The following is a 17,125-nucleotide window of genomic DNA, read 5'->3' on the forward strand; positions in this document are numbered from 1 at the left end:
AATCAGAGGAAAGGGCTATGCAGAAAGCTACTACTGAAAAATACATTTATGAGTGTCAGGTAATATCTGCATGTAGTCCTAGACACCCCAGGCCGACACTTTTATAAAATGTGTTACTACTAAGTAAACAAATGCCTTTCTTAGCTAGCAGAACCTAAATCTGAACTATAGTCACTCCAAGTGTGACACGCAATGGTGGGAATTTCTCTCATCTATGTAAATTATTTGTAATTGATGGGTAATAACTTGGTGCTTTTTGGTGTAAGACAATTTTTGCTCTAAAGATGCAATACCTCCCCCATTCTGCAAATGTAGGTGGGCCAGGACAGGCTAGGGCAGGAATGTCAGGACCCGACATATTTATTATAACTCATGCTGAGTTTCTGTGTAGACTTAGAGTATATTCACAGAGTTTTTTTGCAGGTAGATTTTGACGCGGAATCTCTCTCAAAATTCGCCTGCAAAACTTACTCCCATTCATTTCAATGGGAGTCTCTAGAAGTTTTTTTTCCTGTTATTGGGAAAAAGAAGCAACATGCCCTATCGTCCCTCGGATTCCGCAGCTGAGTCAGCCACGGTGTTCGCGGCTCGAGACTCCCTCCTGATTAGGCCCATTCATCTGGGCCTAATCAGGAGCTGGATGCTGCAACGGGATGCTGATACGACCATCAGCATCCTGTTGCGGCTAGCCGCGCGGAAAAGATTTCCACTGCGTGAACTTACCCTTACAGTGTCGCGCCGGGGCCATGCATTTAATTTATTAAGAGGCTTAAGCCTTTTGATAATTCAGGTGCACCAGTTGAGTCCTCCTTTATTAAGACTGGTATGCGAAATGCTTGTTTTAATAAATCTGTTCCAATGTCTCCATAGGAGTATATACTGTACTAAAGTCTGATATGTCAAGTATAATTTCCATATTAAAGGGATTAAAGTACCACATCGGAATAGCCTCCTACCTTTCGTCATCTTCTCCACGCCGCTGTTCACCTACAATTCCGGTTTTTCTTGGTATGCAAATTAGCTCTCGCAGCACTGGGGGCGGGTCCCAGCGCTCAAATAGCACTGGGGGTGTCCCCAATGCTGCTTACAGTATTGTAAGAGGGCATTTTCCCATGGCCTGTAGGCATGCGCAGTCTGCTCTGCCCAAGGCCTAGAAGTTACAAGCCACCGTCAAAAGAAGACGCTGAAGAGGACACTGCTGATGAAGATGGAAGCGGCACTGGAGAGAGTTCTCTCGCAGCATTGGGGACGCCCCCAGTGCTGTTTGAGCGTTGGGGCCCGCCCCCAGTGCTGCGGGAGAGCTAATTTGCATACCGAGAAAAAACGGGATTGTAGGCGAATGGCGGCGTGGAGAAGACGACGAAAGGTAGGAGACGAATAGCCTTTCTTAAGGCTATTTTGACGTGGTACTTAGAAAAAATCGTGTCCGAGTGATAGGATCCCTTTAAGATATGTAACTGAGCATACCTTTGAAATACTTAATCCTTTTAAAGAAAAGAGAGATCTGCCAAGATGCAAAACCCAGGGTATGACAAACTCTGCACCAACACTGAGCACAGATCCTCTAACCCTTTGTATTTTATATACTGCTAGAAAACAGCTGCTCATCTAAGTCCAATACTGTGTTTCTTTTACCTAGCTGCCCCCATTGCATCGACATTGATGCCATTACTTTTGGCTACTGACTAAGTTTATCATCAAGTGGGCAATCGTTCAGCAGTGGAGAAAGTCCGCTTGAAAACATACTTGTATACTAAGACAAAATCATTTCCCATTGTCGCTGGTCAGTAAATACTGCTGACTTGTCAGTATAATGATATTGGTAGCTCAACATAACACCACCAATATTTCTACAATGGAGCAACTAAAAAAAAAAATGTATTTAGTGGAACAGCAGCTTTCCGATGGTATACTTTACCTGCAATGTATAGCTTGCAAGTTTATACATATATCTTCTACATTTTGTTCGACTGACTTGCCAGACACATGTTTTATAGCTATTACATGAAGAATCAATTGATGACAGTAAATGATGTTTGTGACCAGATGATTGTTGGTCATAAGGGGATAGGAACATGAAAGCTATGCAGGCAGATATTCACACAGAAATATATCATGTTTAGTGCCAGCAGTGGTCAGTTATTTATGAGAGAGGGGAATATGGTATAAAGAAGTTCATGTACAAATCAATGGAATCAGAAACTATAGAATCATGCAATATAATAGGAAAGCACAGTAAAAGTAAAATAACAATAAAATGAAAATAAAATAAATAATTATAATATAAAGGAATTTTACTACCAAAGTCTTATGTATGGGGGACCTATTGCACGGACTGGGCACAGACTCTCTGACTCCCAAATGATCAGCCTTTATATAGAATACATAGTCCATAGGCAATAAACAGTTTGGTGGGAAGATTTTTTTACGGTCTGTAGGCAATTCATATTTGAAAAAAAAAAAATAGAGTGAAAAACCAGCATGGCTGTATCAATGAACTCTACGGCTATGCACTCCAAACAAACACTATGTAATGCTTTCTATGCAAGGTAGATGCCCCTTTAAAATAATTTTGCTTCTCTCCATTTTTCTCACACTATGCTATAAATCTAGTAAACTCTAAGCTCTGTATTATGTTTAGGGTGTCACTGTCACCATCAAAATCCTGCTAATCCAAAAATCATTCGTTAAAATTATCCCTGTGCCAAAAGAAACAGGAGTGAACCTTGTCAACTAAGAGGTGTCAGAGTGCAGCAAAGGGAGAAATCTCAGAACTTTATAGAAGTATTGAACATTATAGTCAGATCATTGTAGTAAGCAAGCAACTGGAACAGGCAGAACAGAGCGCTTACTAAATGGTCACCATTAGCAAAAGTTATGTCTCACAACATTATAATGTGCATAGTTACTGAGCAATTTACAGTGGAACATCGGGGAAAAAATAGCTATACAGAGCTGTATCAGGTACTGTGAGGCAGTAAGTCACAAAAATTCTGAATAACAATGCAATTGTAATGTAGCTACATTTTTAACATAACACTGACAGGTAATTTTTGCTGCTTTTATCTGAGAACAGACTATGATAGAGGGAGAGAAACTGAGCTCTATGACATACAGGTTGGAGGTTAGAGGGAGAGAAGCTGAGCTCTATCATATACAGGTTTGTATGGTAGAGGGAAAGAAGCGGAGCACAGAGGCAGAGAAGTCATGTGAGGAATTATTCTGCTTTTTGATCAGAAATCCTGCACCAAATTATAGAAACGTATATATTAGCTATAGCTTAGCTTCTCTCCCTCTGTCATATAAACCTATATATCACAGAGCTCAGCTTCTCTCCCTGTCATGTAAGGCTATATCACAGGACTCCTAGGAGAGACAGTGAGAGTCATTCTTACCCCGCAAACATAAACTGATTTTTCCAGTATGAGTGTGTGCATAGGGAAGGCTGTATAGAATCACTGTGTCTGTAATGGTTAAGCAGGACTCTCACGGTGTCTCCTAGGAGTCCTGTCAGGATTTACTCTGATTCTTAGGGTAAGTTCACATGGCGATTTTTGGTTCGAAACCTGAGGCGGTTCTGGACCAAAAGCTGGGTAGCCGCGGTTGAAAGGTGGTGCATTGTACATTGTGCATCCAGCCGCGAACTCCGCTCCGCATGAGGGCCAATGAATGGGCCTATTCTGGAGGAGGGAGTGTTTTCAGGCCGAATTGCGAGGCAACTCGGCCTGAAGAATGAGCACCCCGCTTTTTTCAGTTTCTTCTGTTTCTTGATTTCAATGGGAGCTGTCTTTTTGGTCAGGATTTTGAGGCGGTTACGGCCTCAAAATCCTAACCAAAAATCTCCGTGTGAACTTACCCTTACTCAGAAAACCTGCTACAAATCATATAAGACATTTACAAGAAAAGTTGGCTAATAGATAGGGATATAGAAGTTACCCAACAGGTTCACTTTAAAAAACTGTTTTAGGAGTTCTGTAGTCTTGGAGGTAAGTGTAGGTTAACTTAAACATGTTTAGTCCTATGTTCAGTGTGAGAGTGAGGTGTTTATATCTTTTATCAGTCTTCCTTCACTCTTTAATGTCGACTTGGTAACTTAAATGTGTATAAGAATTAGGCCCATTCACATCTGTGTTCGGGCCATTTTGTTCCCCTCTCCGCATGAAATATGTGAAGAGAAAAGTCCTGCAAGCAGCACTTTTCTCTCCACATTTTTTGTGCAGAAACCAAACGGATCCCATTATAGTTTCCAATTATATGGTTTACTAAGGTAGCCACTTTTTCATGTGGATTAGGTTTCCATTCAGGGGATCCCCAAGCGGACTCCCCGAATGGAAACCCATGCGCAGATGTGAACCAAGCCTAACATGCCTAAAACATTAGTCACATTTGACAAATATTCAATAACCCCTTATTAACCATACAAAAGGGTATTCCCATGTCAGCCAAACATGGGTGAGATAAGATACAGAGTTAGCTCTCCCAACTGCCAGGTGACAGTAATACTAAATATAGGCTTTTTTTTTTTTTTTTAATCTCTTAACATAAGGTGGTGTGAACATGGGGGGGGGGTAGTTTAATATAACTTTTACGGTGCCTGAATAGCCTTTTTAAAGGCTATTCACGCATATGTGGGGCTCTAGCAGCATGATTTTGCTGATAGAGCCCCTTTAAATGGTTAGTCTGTTGTAAAGGGAAGGAATAAACTCCTGTCCAGACTGAGTAGCTTCAGAGTGCAGTGCCAACAAGTTAGTGAGCCTCAACTTGGCATAGTAAGGTTCAGTGGTTACGGTATAATATGTGTTACAATATAACTGCACCATGTTCTAGGATGTACTATATACATGCTTATGTCTCTTTAATTGGTGCCAGTCATTGCACAGTCAGCACTTTCTGGAAGCTGGATTGTCCTTAGAGGAGAAACTAATTTGTGTCTGAAAGTTGAGGCCAGGTGAATTAAGAAAGCATATGACAACATGCAGTGAACACCTGGTGAGTAAGGGTAAGTGCACACAGAGTTTTTTGGCGCTGAATCCGTCTCAAAATCAGCCTCCAAAAAAAGCCTCACAATAGAACTCTATTGGGATGCTTTTTTTTGGAGGCTGATTTTGAGGTGGATTCAGTGTCAAAATCAGCGCCAAAAAAAATGTGTGCACTGACAAGAGGTAGCGGATCCCCTGCAATAGCAGAAGCGCATTGTTCCTTGCTGAAGCTCCAGAGGCCTGCAAAAGTATTCCACTGTGTGCTGTACCTGTGAAGAACCGCTGGATTTTAACACTTACTGTAAGAAGCCAGGTATTATGTTTCTCTTTCTATTTCAGTGGAACTCCAGGTAGCCTGCATCTGGGCGTCAGCTCCATGAGGCCTGGATAGCGGCATATTGGCTACAATAAGAAGAGCAGCTCCAACCACAGGTAAGCACCATATTGTCAGCATCCCAGTGCCAGTGATTGTTTACTGATGTCTATTACAAAGACAAATAAGATTTAAGGGAACATTTTTTATTCTTCTTTTTCTATATTTACGTTTTCTATTCTTTATTTTAGGTTACTAGAAGGCTTTGACATACATTACACTATTCCCCCATGTAATACACTGCAATTTTTTGGTCAGTTTTCTAAAGACAGAAGTCCTATTGGGCTCTGCCTCTGGCCGCTGTAGAGTCAGAGGTCATTGTGAGCCCCTCCCTCATGTTCCATCACAATCCAACAACACCCTGCGAGTGCAGAGTCGGGTGGGGGGTGGGATAAGGGGAGTCAATGAATGATGAGAAACCCTCTTATATCTCAAAGACCATGGCATCTATGAGATTAATAGCACTGGTTGCCATTTCCACCCACTCACTACCCACTGCTATGTATGATCATGTATAGCATTCTCCATGGGTATTTGCATAGCCTTTTTGGTTCCTAACTCTATGTGATATGACCATTAGAACGTGAAAGTATTACAGTGATGGAAAGTGGATTAATATGTAGTAAAAAAAAATGGACATAACCTTAGTGTGATCTGTAAATAGCTGAAAGTAATTGTCACAGAACCAACTAAACCCCACCTAGTGGTCTGTAGGGGTTACTTGAGGAAACATACTCCCTCCCTGGTATACTGATGCTACACATTAGTGATCACTGGCATCCAATTCCACTATCTGTGTTATGTACGCAAAGTATTGATATGGCATCTATCTACCAACACTGTAACATTAGTGAATTCTATTACCCATAAACCAAATTAGCCACTTAAATTGGTTAGCTTATAAGACGACCCCATTTTATATTAGGGCATAATAGTGGCACAAGGAGCCCCTTTCCCCTAGTACCCCCTCTATATGTCACAATTGAGGGCACCTCACAAAGACCATCTCTCATTCCGATGGACGCAGCTCTCATGTATTTGCTGGCTGTAGCTTCTTCCAGCTGATTTCAAGGGGTTCATGACATTCTGGCATTCACTGGGTCATCTTCAATTTAATAAAAGGGTTATCATCAAGTCCTCTATGTATTTATAGAGGAAATGAAAATATAAAGCAATTTTTCAGTTCACACAAAATAGGAATTAGTGATGATACTGCTTATATCAGTAATATGAAACAGTGATATATATGTAGCAGATATTTCCATCGATTCAGTCATACTGAATCACATCCATACAGCTGTACTTATGTGACATCTACTGGCCTGAAATGGAATTGCGGTCCCACCCAACATTTAGTATAGCAGCAAATTGTTATTTACCATTATGTCACAGCTGTAAACTGTCTCATGTATACGGCTATCATTATTTTTCTTGTTTGGACACATTTAGTTTATTCTCTTAATCCCTAGCTTCTTTAACACTTAAAACACAGGCTCAGCCCTCTAGACAGGACAAGCTTTTACATGACTGCTCTCCGCCTTAGCTTACAGAAAGGGTTCTGAGTAGAAGACCCCCTCTATGTCATCCATATTCCCTAATAAAGAATATGAACAGGGAATGTCACTGTGAGACAACACATCCAAAAAGCAGTCGTCACAGCATGAATTGGCTGACAACTAATGTTTGTTAAAGGGTAAGATGAACGTCCCAAGTCTTTACTCAAAAATTAAAGATCAAAAACTTCCTGGGCTACCTCCAGACTTGGACTGGCCCACATGCGAATTGGTGAATCCTCCAGTGGGCCCCTAATTCCTCAACCCCCGGACAGAGTGGTGCATTCCATAGTACAAGGGTAGTCTGAAAAGTTTCTGACCTCCACATGTAGATGGCAACATTTGTCAACCAAACTGTGCTATCTTTCTAACCTTCATTCGACAGTTCTCTAGCACAATTTGGTGAACTTGAGCAATGTTTTCGTTCATGGTTCGCCGTTTTTGGCCGTCCTGAACGTTCATTGTCAACCAAGCTGGTACAGCCACGTTTAAATTCAGCTGCCCACAATTTGACGATGGTCATGATGGTGCAGAGTCCCTGTACACAGCACCCAACTCGAATTAAATTTGTGAAGACGCATTGCCTTTCAAAAACAAATATCTAATGACAGCTCGATATTCGATTTTTTCCATTTTCACAAAATCACTTGCATCGACTCAACGACTGTCAAAGAAAAACCGCTGGTGCAAAATGGCTGAAATTTTTGTGAGTACATTCCAACGCATGCGCGAACACATTCCCCAAGTTTGGTTGATGAGTGTTGCCATCTACTTGTGGAGGTCAGAAACTTTTCAGACTACCCTCGTACACCAACCGCACTACATAAAGAAATGCAGCGTACAGCATCTCACACAGCCTATGTGCCCATGTAATAAACTAGGTAGAATATTTAACAAACTACTCAATTTATTATATAAAAATGCATTGGGTGGCTGAGATGAAATCTAGATCACTATACTCCCTCCTGGGCCCCATCTTCTTACTGTAATATCTTGCTTTTATCTGCATAGTGGGCTCTTAGAATAAATTCTACTGGTGTGCCTCGGGTACCTCAGTCCAACACTGGCCACCTCCCTAACAGTATAATATAACGTGTCAACTATAAATATTGCATAACTGTTAGTGGATCCTACCAACATTGACAGTAGCAGTTATACAGTAAATCTGCATGGAGATAGTCCCTCGGTCCACCAGGGGTGGCATATTACCTAAAGGGGTTTTCTAGCCCTAGGTGAAGTTTTCATACTGATGATCTCTCCATAGGTTAGGTCATCAGTTTGTGATGTGTGGAGGTCTGAAGCCAGACCCAGCCCAGATCAGTTATTCCAGAAGCCTCCAGGTGCTGAGAGCTGCTGTAGTGTTCAGGGAGCATATGCAGTCTGCGCCTATTCAAGAAATAGGAGCAGCACAGTAGCCCCATCAAATTGAATAGCACTGCATTGAGGGGTATTGCAACACCACTCCTATTTGAATAAGAACAGTCTGTGCACCTTCCCCATCTACTGCCACCAGCTTCCAGGGCCTAAAGGCTGCTGGGACAGCTGATCTGTGCAGGGACAGGGAGACCAACCCACACAAATCACATACAGATAACCTACCCTGTTGATCCGCCACCAGTTTTCTTGTATTTCTACCACAGAAAAAGATCTTTGCATACTATAAAATCTGCATAAAATGACCTTTTTTTTAGGACATATCCACATGGAACGCGCCTTCTGCTGATATTCCATTGCTGGAAATTAGTAGTGTATTTTTTTTTAATTCCACAGTGGTAAAAACCACCTGAAATGGGAAAGTTTTTGCAGTAGAATTTCTTTGGTAATAGCTATAAGCATGCCACTGATTTCGCCCCTAAAGGGGTTATCCAGGCTTAAGTTTTATTTTTAGCCTGGACATCTCCTTTAATATCCAGATGCATAAAATTGCAATGAAAACACGCAGCACATGCAGACCACAAATCAATGTCACCTGACAGTGAATCCACCGCGAGTACGTCCCATATTGATATACTGTATTGTCCCTTCTGTCCGTCCTATAGCCAGCTCTGTCAATACCATCCATGCTGAAGATCTTTCATTTGCTGTTCCTATTCCTGATTAAAAACTACCCATAGATTTCATTGTACTTTTCAGAGATTTTCTTATTGTTTTATACCTTGTGTGACTTAGATACATGATATCTCTGAACACAGCACCCGGTCTAAACCAGATTAAGCCTCTAAGAGATATATAACTCCCAACTGAAGTGTTCATAAACACATATATGGTTACATTTCACATCCCATGTCATCCTGACAATGAAGAACAAAGTATCCTATTGCAATCAGCTCCTAATATTGCATGGGGGCAATCCTATATACGTATAATTGATTTCAATTATCAGTATTTGGAGAAGCTCAGTGAACAAAATCACAAAAATCCCTAAACTTTCTATAGAGGTGGATAGAAGACATATCTACCTATAGCTGTGGTGTCACCCGGTACATTCTGGAGTTTCAGTATTGCTGGTGGTATCCTTTCTCTAAATGCAGCTGTCAGTGGTTTGTGACTTTGGGCCAAAACGGCCTCCAGGGCAAAGCCAGACAGAAATAGCAGAGCTTTGTAAAGGCTGTATCTAGCCAAGCAGGAGCCTTACTGGCCTAGGCATGCTTCCAGCTCTTTATTTAATGCCAAGAAACATGGCTTATGCTTCATACTAGCAATATTGCACTGCAAGATGCTATGTGTGGATGCTCGCAGGGCTATTGGAAGGCATTCATTCAGAACCATTGTCGGTTATGAGGATAACATTATCCGGGTTTGCAGACACAGAATGTGCTTGGCTGTAATAAGGTCTTCAGAAAAATACCAAATTCCCAAATCCAACACTAGTAATGTTCTATAATTAGGTCATGGAGCATGGCAACACCTGTCATGGCCACACCATTGTTAAGATTCCAATTCATGGAAATCCCTTATTGGCTAATAAAAGACCTGGCTATCTACAAAAGCCACCAAAGCAATAAACTCAACTTCAAGTCAACAGAGTCCGGCAGTCACCACCAGTCGGACGCACCAGAATCTACCCTACTCTGACGTTGTGATATAACCAAGAACATAACTTCAAAGTGTGGCCAATATAATCATTTTTCCATCAAGCATTACAGGAAACTTTGTAAAATATCTTATTAGGAGAATATAACAGAAAAAAAGCAACATTTTACAGTCACATTTGTGGGGAATCGCTCAGGTAGATGCTTGTAACAGTGCAGGAAACAGGGACACAGACACTGGATTGCACACAGGTTCAGGCTTTATTCACATGTAACGCATACACTGCTTTTGCAAAGCCACAGGATAAACAAAACCCTTCTCGACTGATAAACTAACTTAAACATAAGGAAACTTTTCCCTGACTATACAGGAGACTGGCTACCAGTCTCCCACCTTGGCAATAACAACAGGTGGCACAGTACCTGCTTTGAACATCCGGTCTGGACAGGTCACCTCTGTCAGTGTGGTGCCACTCTGCTAGTCTTCACACTCAGACTGTTATTAGGGCCTGATTACTCAGTTGACCTCCCTGGTGTGAATCTTTACCAAAGACCCTTTAGGTGCCTGGCTGGAACATACCTGTCTTCCCAGAACACACCCTTCACTCTCACACACTGCAGAAAAATATGCGCAGTGGAATTGCGGTAATTTCCAAAATCGTTGTGGCTTTGGAAATCGCAGCATGTCAATTATGCCAGCAGTCTTCCTATAGGTATAATTGAAACAGAAAGTCCACAGGGGAACCCCCAGTCTTAAAAAGTTTTTTAATGTGCTATTAAACAAACAAAAAAATGAAAAGTGAAAAACAAAATTAGTTGAATAACCCAAATGATAAAAATAGTACAGCTCCCAAAATCGCACATACAAAAAACCTAAAAATGTGTCTGGTCCTGGACTAGAAATTGGCCCAGTACTGAAGTGGTTAAAAGGTAAAACATAATGCCAGAGTTTTTTTTTAATGCACAAAAAAAAGTTAGTAAAAATCACTACAAAATGCATTTCATACTGCTAAAAAGAACGGGCTTCATATGACTGCAACACAATAAAAATAAAACAAATATACATGTAGCTCATACAATGTGAAGACAAAACCCCAAAAATCGCCAACTCATTAGAACATAACTGGCTGTGGCAGGAAGGGAATGTACAAGCCGTGCGAACGTATATCAGGTGCACCCCAGATCTAGAGCTTACAAGGAAAAAGACACCAGCAATGACCCCCAGAGTGACCCCTCCCCCCCAATCATAGGAGCTACTGGGAAATAGTAGGGAATTTGGTGTTCCCAATGTACTCCGCAGAGCTTACACATATTCACTCTTCACCATCCCCTGTGCATTCACGCCTTGGATACTAATACTGGCTACATCCCTTCATACATTCTCTGAGGGATGCAGTTTTCGAAATGGGGGTCACTCCCTAAGGGACTCCACTTTACAGGTACCTTATAGACTCTGCAAATATGACATGGCCTCCAAATGCTAAACATCTAAATCTGCACTCCAAAAGCCACATAGTGCTCCTTCACATCTGCACCCTGTTGTATGTCCAAACTGAAGCTTATGGCCACATGTATGACACTGGTGTACCCTGGGATAATGAACTTAATTTCATATGTGGGTATAAACTATTTTTTGGGCACAGCTGGGCTCAGAAGGAAAGGAGCGCCATGTGATCTTTGGTTTGGTTTTTGAACGTCAAGACGGTTTAGTTTCTGGACGCTCTTTTGAAAGCTGTGAAATGTAAGTAAAATGGAATCTGCTGACATGTGACCCCATTTTGGAAACTACATCCCTGAAGGAATTTATCAAGGGGAACAGTAAGCATATTTAATCCCCAAGTGCTGCACTAATTTATTTTCCAGAAATTAATACGCAGCTGATGATGAAAATACCTGGGGCATTACTCATTACTATCAGTGGATTAACCTCCTGGACGCCATGATCAATAGCGTTCATAGCATGCAGGGGCAATATCGTCCTCTCCCCCTCAGACTCCCTGCGATAAGATCGTAGGATCCAAGAGGTTACCATGGCAGTCAGGAGGTTGGGCACAGTTCCCATAGGAACTAATGTCTGATGTTCTGCAATAGTATGAATTTCAGGACATTGCATTGGGGTTCTGAGATCCCAGCTTCAAGTCCCCTTGTAAAGCAGGTTAAAAGCAAAAGAACACACACATGCATAGTTTAAAATACAGACCAGGCAAACAAAAAATAAAAAGGTAGAAAAAAACAACCCTCACCTCTATATTTAAAAAATACATACGTATAAGTCCCCACTATACAAAAATATACTGCAATGCGCAAATTAACATAGTGTGGACACTTTGCTTCACCAAAAACTACAATAAAAAGTGATCAAAAATTAATTCACAACAAACATTGGTACCAATAAAATGTAAAACTTGTCCCGCAAATAAATAGCACTGACATACTCAGTCAACAGTACTATAAAAATGTAACAGATTTCAGAATACAGTGACCCCCATACAGAAATATGGTAGATAATATTTATTAATGTATTTGGGTGGTATGACTGAAAAGCAGATCATTTCACGTTTTGAAAATTGCAATTTGTTTTCAAAATTTCCAGCAAATTTCCTATTATTTTGTACAAAAATATTGATCAATGTTTACCACCATCTTACGGTGTAAGCGGCCACAAGAAAATGGCTGCGGGCATGAGCAGTCGGCTCTGCCCAAGGCCCGATGGAAGAGCCAACTGTACATGCCTGGAAGTTTGAAACCCAGGACAGAAGAAGACGCGGAGAGAGGCGTTCGAGACGAAGATACATGTGTCACTGGAGATTTCTCTCGCAGTGTTGGGGACGCCTACAGTGCTGTGAGAGAACTCATTTGCATATAGAAGAAAACTGCGATTTCTACCGAATGGCGGTGCGGAGAATACATCTAAAGGTAGGAGAAGAAAAGCCTTTCTTAAGGCTATTCCTGTGTGTTCGGGAGAAAAAAATGGGATTCCAATGATTGGATCCCTTTAAGATACTTTTAGGCTAAGGCCCCATGGGACGTCCCACAGCACATCGTGGTTCTTCTCGAAGCACTTTAAACAGAAAGTTTGAAGAGTTTTCCTCCACAGACTTTCTGTTGCAATACCTATGGGGAAACCGCCGGTGTTTCCATAGGTATAATTGACATGCTGAGATTTCCAAAACCACGCCGGCTTAGGAAATCACAGTGTGTCCGCACGGCGGTTTTTAGTGCAAAGTGGACATGAAATTCGCTGCAAATTGCAGCCTTTCCGACCTGTGGGGCCCCAGCGTCAGGCTGTGTCCTTAAAGTGTTAAAGTTATAGCTAATTAGTGTACTTCTAACTATTAAAGTTATGAAAAGCAAAACACTATTTAAAATTTTTATTTTATTAAATAGCAAAAAAAATAGGAAAGACATAAATGAGAAACACACGACAAAATAACAGCACTTTGTAACAGCTAAAGAAACAATAACAAACTAAAAAACTTAAATGTCACTTTTTAAATTATTGGAAATGTTTAAGGGGTGACAATGTGTAGTGAATGCTGAGTGCAGCTATAACTACAAATAGTGTGTCATCCCTTCAGTTTTAACACATTGGTGGGCCCAGTGCAAAGGATTCATAAGTGGGCCCCACCATCACTTAGAAATACCAGACCCACACAAATTAAAATGGCCCCCACATAGTATAATGGCCCTTAGTAGCCCTCACACAGTATAATGCTTCCCTAGTGACCCCATCACACAGTCAAATGCCCCTGCATGCATCACATATTAACCTGTCTCACCTCAGTGGGCCCTCATCCATTATATTGTAATGTTCCTCTTCAATTGCCCCTAAATTTTCATGCCCCCTCCCCCAGGTTGACTCCATAGTTCAATGTCCCCCACAGATTACTCCATAGTTTCCAATTTTTAATTTCCCCGACCACTGTCACAGTGGTACCGGGCTCCAGCCATCTCCAGCTGGCCACAGGCCCTGTACCTTGCTAGGCCCGGTCACATTCTCTGCAACCACAATCGTTACGCCCCTGTTCACTGTGCAAATGGAGGAAGTATGGGACATGTGCACTGAGGCTGAGTTGTACTCCACTGGCTTGAATAAAGAACTGCACTGGTACAGGGTGTACAGTGGCAAGGTAAGTATATATCATGAAGTACAATGTGTCACGATATAACAATCTCATGCTGGATTCAGATATGTGCAAGAGTCTTCCTTGTAGACTCAGTCACAGAATAATAATAATAATTATTATTGTTTATTTATATAGCACCATTAATTCCATGGTGCTTTACATTTGGGGGTTTACATAGAATACACAAAATATACAGGTAGATATAATACTAACAGTGATCGGCTGGCACAGTGGGGTAGAGGGCCCTGCCCGCGAGGGCTCACAATCTATCCGCCTTAAAGAGGACTTTTCATGTCCTCAGGCACATGTGGGTTTATATGCTGCTAGAAAGCCGACAGTGCGCTGAATTCAGTGGTGCTGGAAATATTGGCACCATAACCGATCTCTGCCCACTGTCCGAAGGGTATTCCTGAGAGTCTAGCTGGTCTGTGAGGAGCGTCCTCCCTGACTGTACTCGTCCATAGACTAGTACTGGGGGGCATTCTTCACAGCTTAATGTCATCACTGGGCGGTAAGGAACGCCCCCTCTTACAGTACAGGGCTATGGATGAGTACTGTCGGGAGAAGCATTCCTCACAGCCCAGTTAGACTGTCAGGAAAGCCCTTCTGACAATGGACATCCATCTATAACAGCACCGATATCTCCAGCCCCGGGGCACGTAACGGGAATGCCGACATTGTGCTGAATTCAGTGCACTGTTGGCTTTCTAGCGTGCACCCCACCATACACCCCACAGCTCTCTCCCGTACAGTACACCATACACCCCACAACTCTCCCCTACAGTTTACCATACACCTCACAGCTATCAAATCAAATAAGCTTTATTGGCACGTTCAAATAAATATTTGGCATTGACAAAGCTAGTAAAGTGTGTGTGTGTGTGTGTGGGGTATAACAGTCTGTGGGGTCTCATCTTCCTCTTAGTTGGTGAAGGCTGTACGCATAGTTCACCATACACCCCACAGCTCTCTCCTACAGTACACCACCATACACCCCACAGCTCTCTCCTACAGTACACCACCATACACCCCACAGCTCTCTCCTACAATACACCACCATACACCCCACAGCTCTCTCCTACAGTACACCATACACCTCACAGCTCTCTCCTACAGTACACCACCATACACCCCACAGCTCTCTCCTACAGTATACCACCATACACCCCACAGCTGTCTCCTACAGTACACCACCATACACCCCACAGCTCTCTCCTACAGTACACCATACACCTCACAGCTCTCTCCTACAGTACACCACCATACACCCCACAGCTCTCTCCTACAGTACACCACCATACACCCCACAGCTCTCTCCTACAGTACACCACCATACACCCCACAGCTCTCTCCTACAGTACACCACCATACACCCCACAGCTCTCTCCTACAGTACACCACCATACACCCCACAGCTCTCTCCTACAGTACACCACCATACACCCCACAGCTCTCTCCTAAAGTACACCACCATACAGCCCACAGCTCTTACAGTTCACCATACACCCCACAGCTCTCTCCTACAGTACACCATACACCCCACAGCTCTCTCCTACAGTTCACCATACACCCCACAGCTCTCTCCTACAGTACACCATACACCCCACAGCTCTCTCCTAAAGTTCACCATACACCCCACAGCTCTCTCCTACAGTACACCACCATACACCCCACAGCTCTCTCCTACAGTACACCATACACCCCAAAGCTCTCTCCTACAGAACACTATACACCCCAAAGCTCTCTCCTACAGTACACTATACACCTCACAGCTGTCTCCTACAGTTCACTATACACCCCACAGCTCTCTCCTACAGTACACCACCATACACCCCACAGCTCTCTCCTACAGTACACCATACACCCCAAAGCTCTCTCCTACAGAACACTATACACCCCAAAGCTCTCTCCTACAGTACACTATACACCTCACAGCTGTCTCCTACAGTTCACTATACACCCCACAGCTCTCTCCTACAGTACACCACCATACACCCCACAGCTCTCTCCTACAGTACACCATACACCTCACAGCTCTCTCCTACAGTTCACCATACACCCCACAGCTCTCTCCTACAGTACACCACCATTCACCCCACAGCTCTCTCCTACAGTACACCATACACCTCACAGCTCTCTCCTACAGTTCACTATACACCTCACAGCTCTCTCCTACAGTACACCTCCATACACCCCACCGCTCTCTCCTACAATACACCACCATACACCCCACAGCTCTCTCCTACAGTACACCATACACCCCCAGCTCTCTCCTACAGCTCACCATACACCTCACAGCTCTCTCCTACAGTACACCATACACCTCACAGCTCTCTCCTACAGTACACCACCATACACCCCACAGCTCTCTCCTACAGTACACCACCATACACCCCACAGCTCTCTCCTACAATACACCACCATACACCCCACAGCTCTCTCCTACAGTACACCATACACCTCACAGCTCTCTCCTACAGTTCACTATACACCTCACAGCTCTCTCCTACAGTACACCACCATACACCCCACAGCTCTCTCCTACAGTACACCACCATACACCCCACCGCTCTCTCCTACAATACACCACCATACACCCCACAGCTCTCTCCTACAGTACACCACCATACACCCCACAGCTCTCTCTTACAGTACACCACCATACACCCCACAGCTCTCTCCTACAGTACACCATACACCCCACAGCTCTCTCCTACAGTACACCACCATACACCCCACAGCTCTCTCCTACAGTACACCACCATACACCCCACAGCTCTCTCCTACAGTTCACCATACAGCCCTCTCCTACAGTACACCACCATACACCTCACAATTCTCTCCTACAGTACACCACCATACACCTCACAGCTCTCTCCTACAATTCACCATACAGCCCTCTCCTACAGTACACCACCATACACCTCACAACTCTCTCCTACAGTACACCACCATACACCTCACAGCTCTCTCCTACAGTACACCACCATACACCCCACAGCTCTCTCCTACAGTACACCACCATACACCCCACAGCTCTCTCCTACAGTACACCATACAC

This window comes from Leptodactylus fuscus, chromosome 2, assembly GCF_031893055.1.
Source record: "Leptodactylus fuscus isolate aLepFus1 chromosome 2, aLepFus1.hap2, whole genome shotgun sequence".
Taxonomy (NCBI): Eukaryota; Metazoa; Chordata; class Amphibia; order Anura; family Leptodactylidae; genus Leptodactylus; species Leptodactylus fuscus.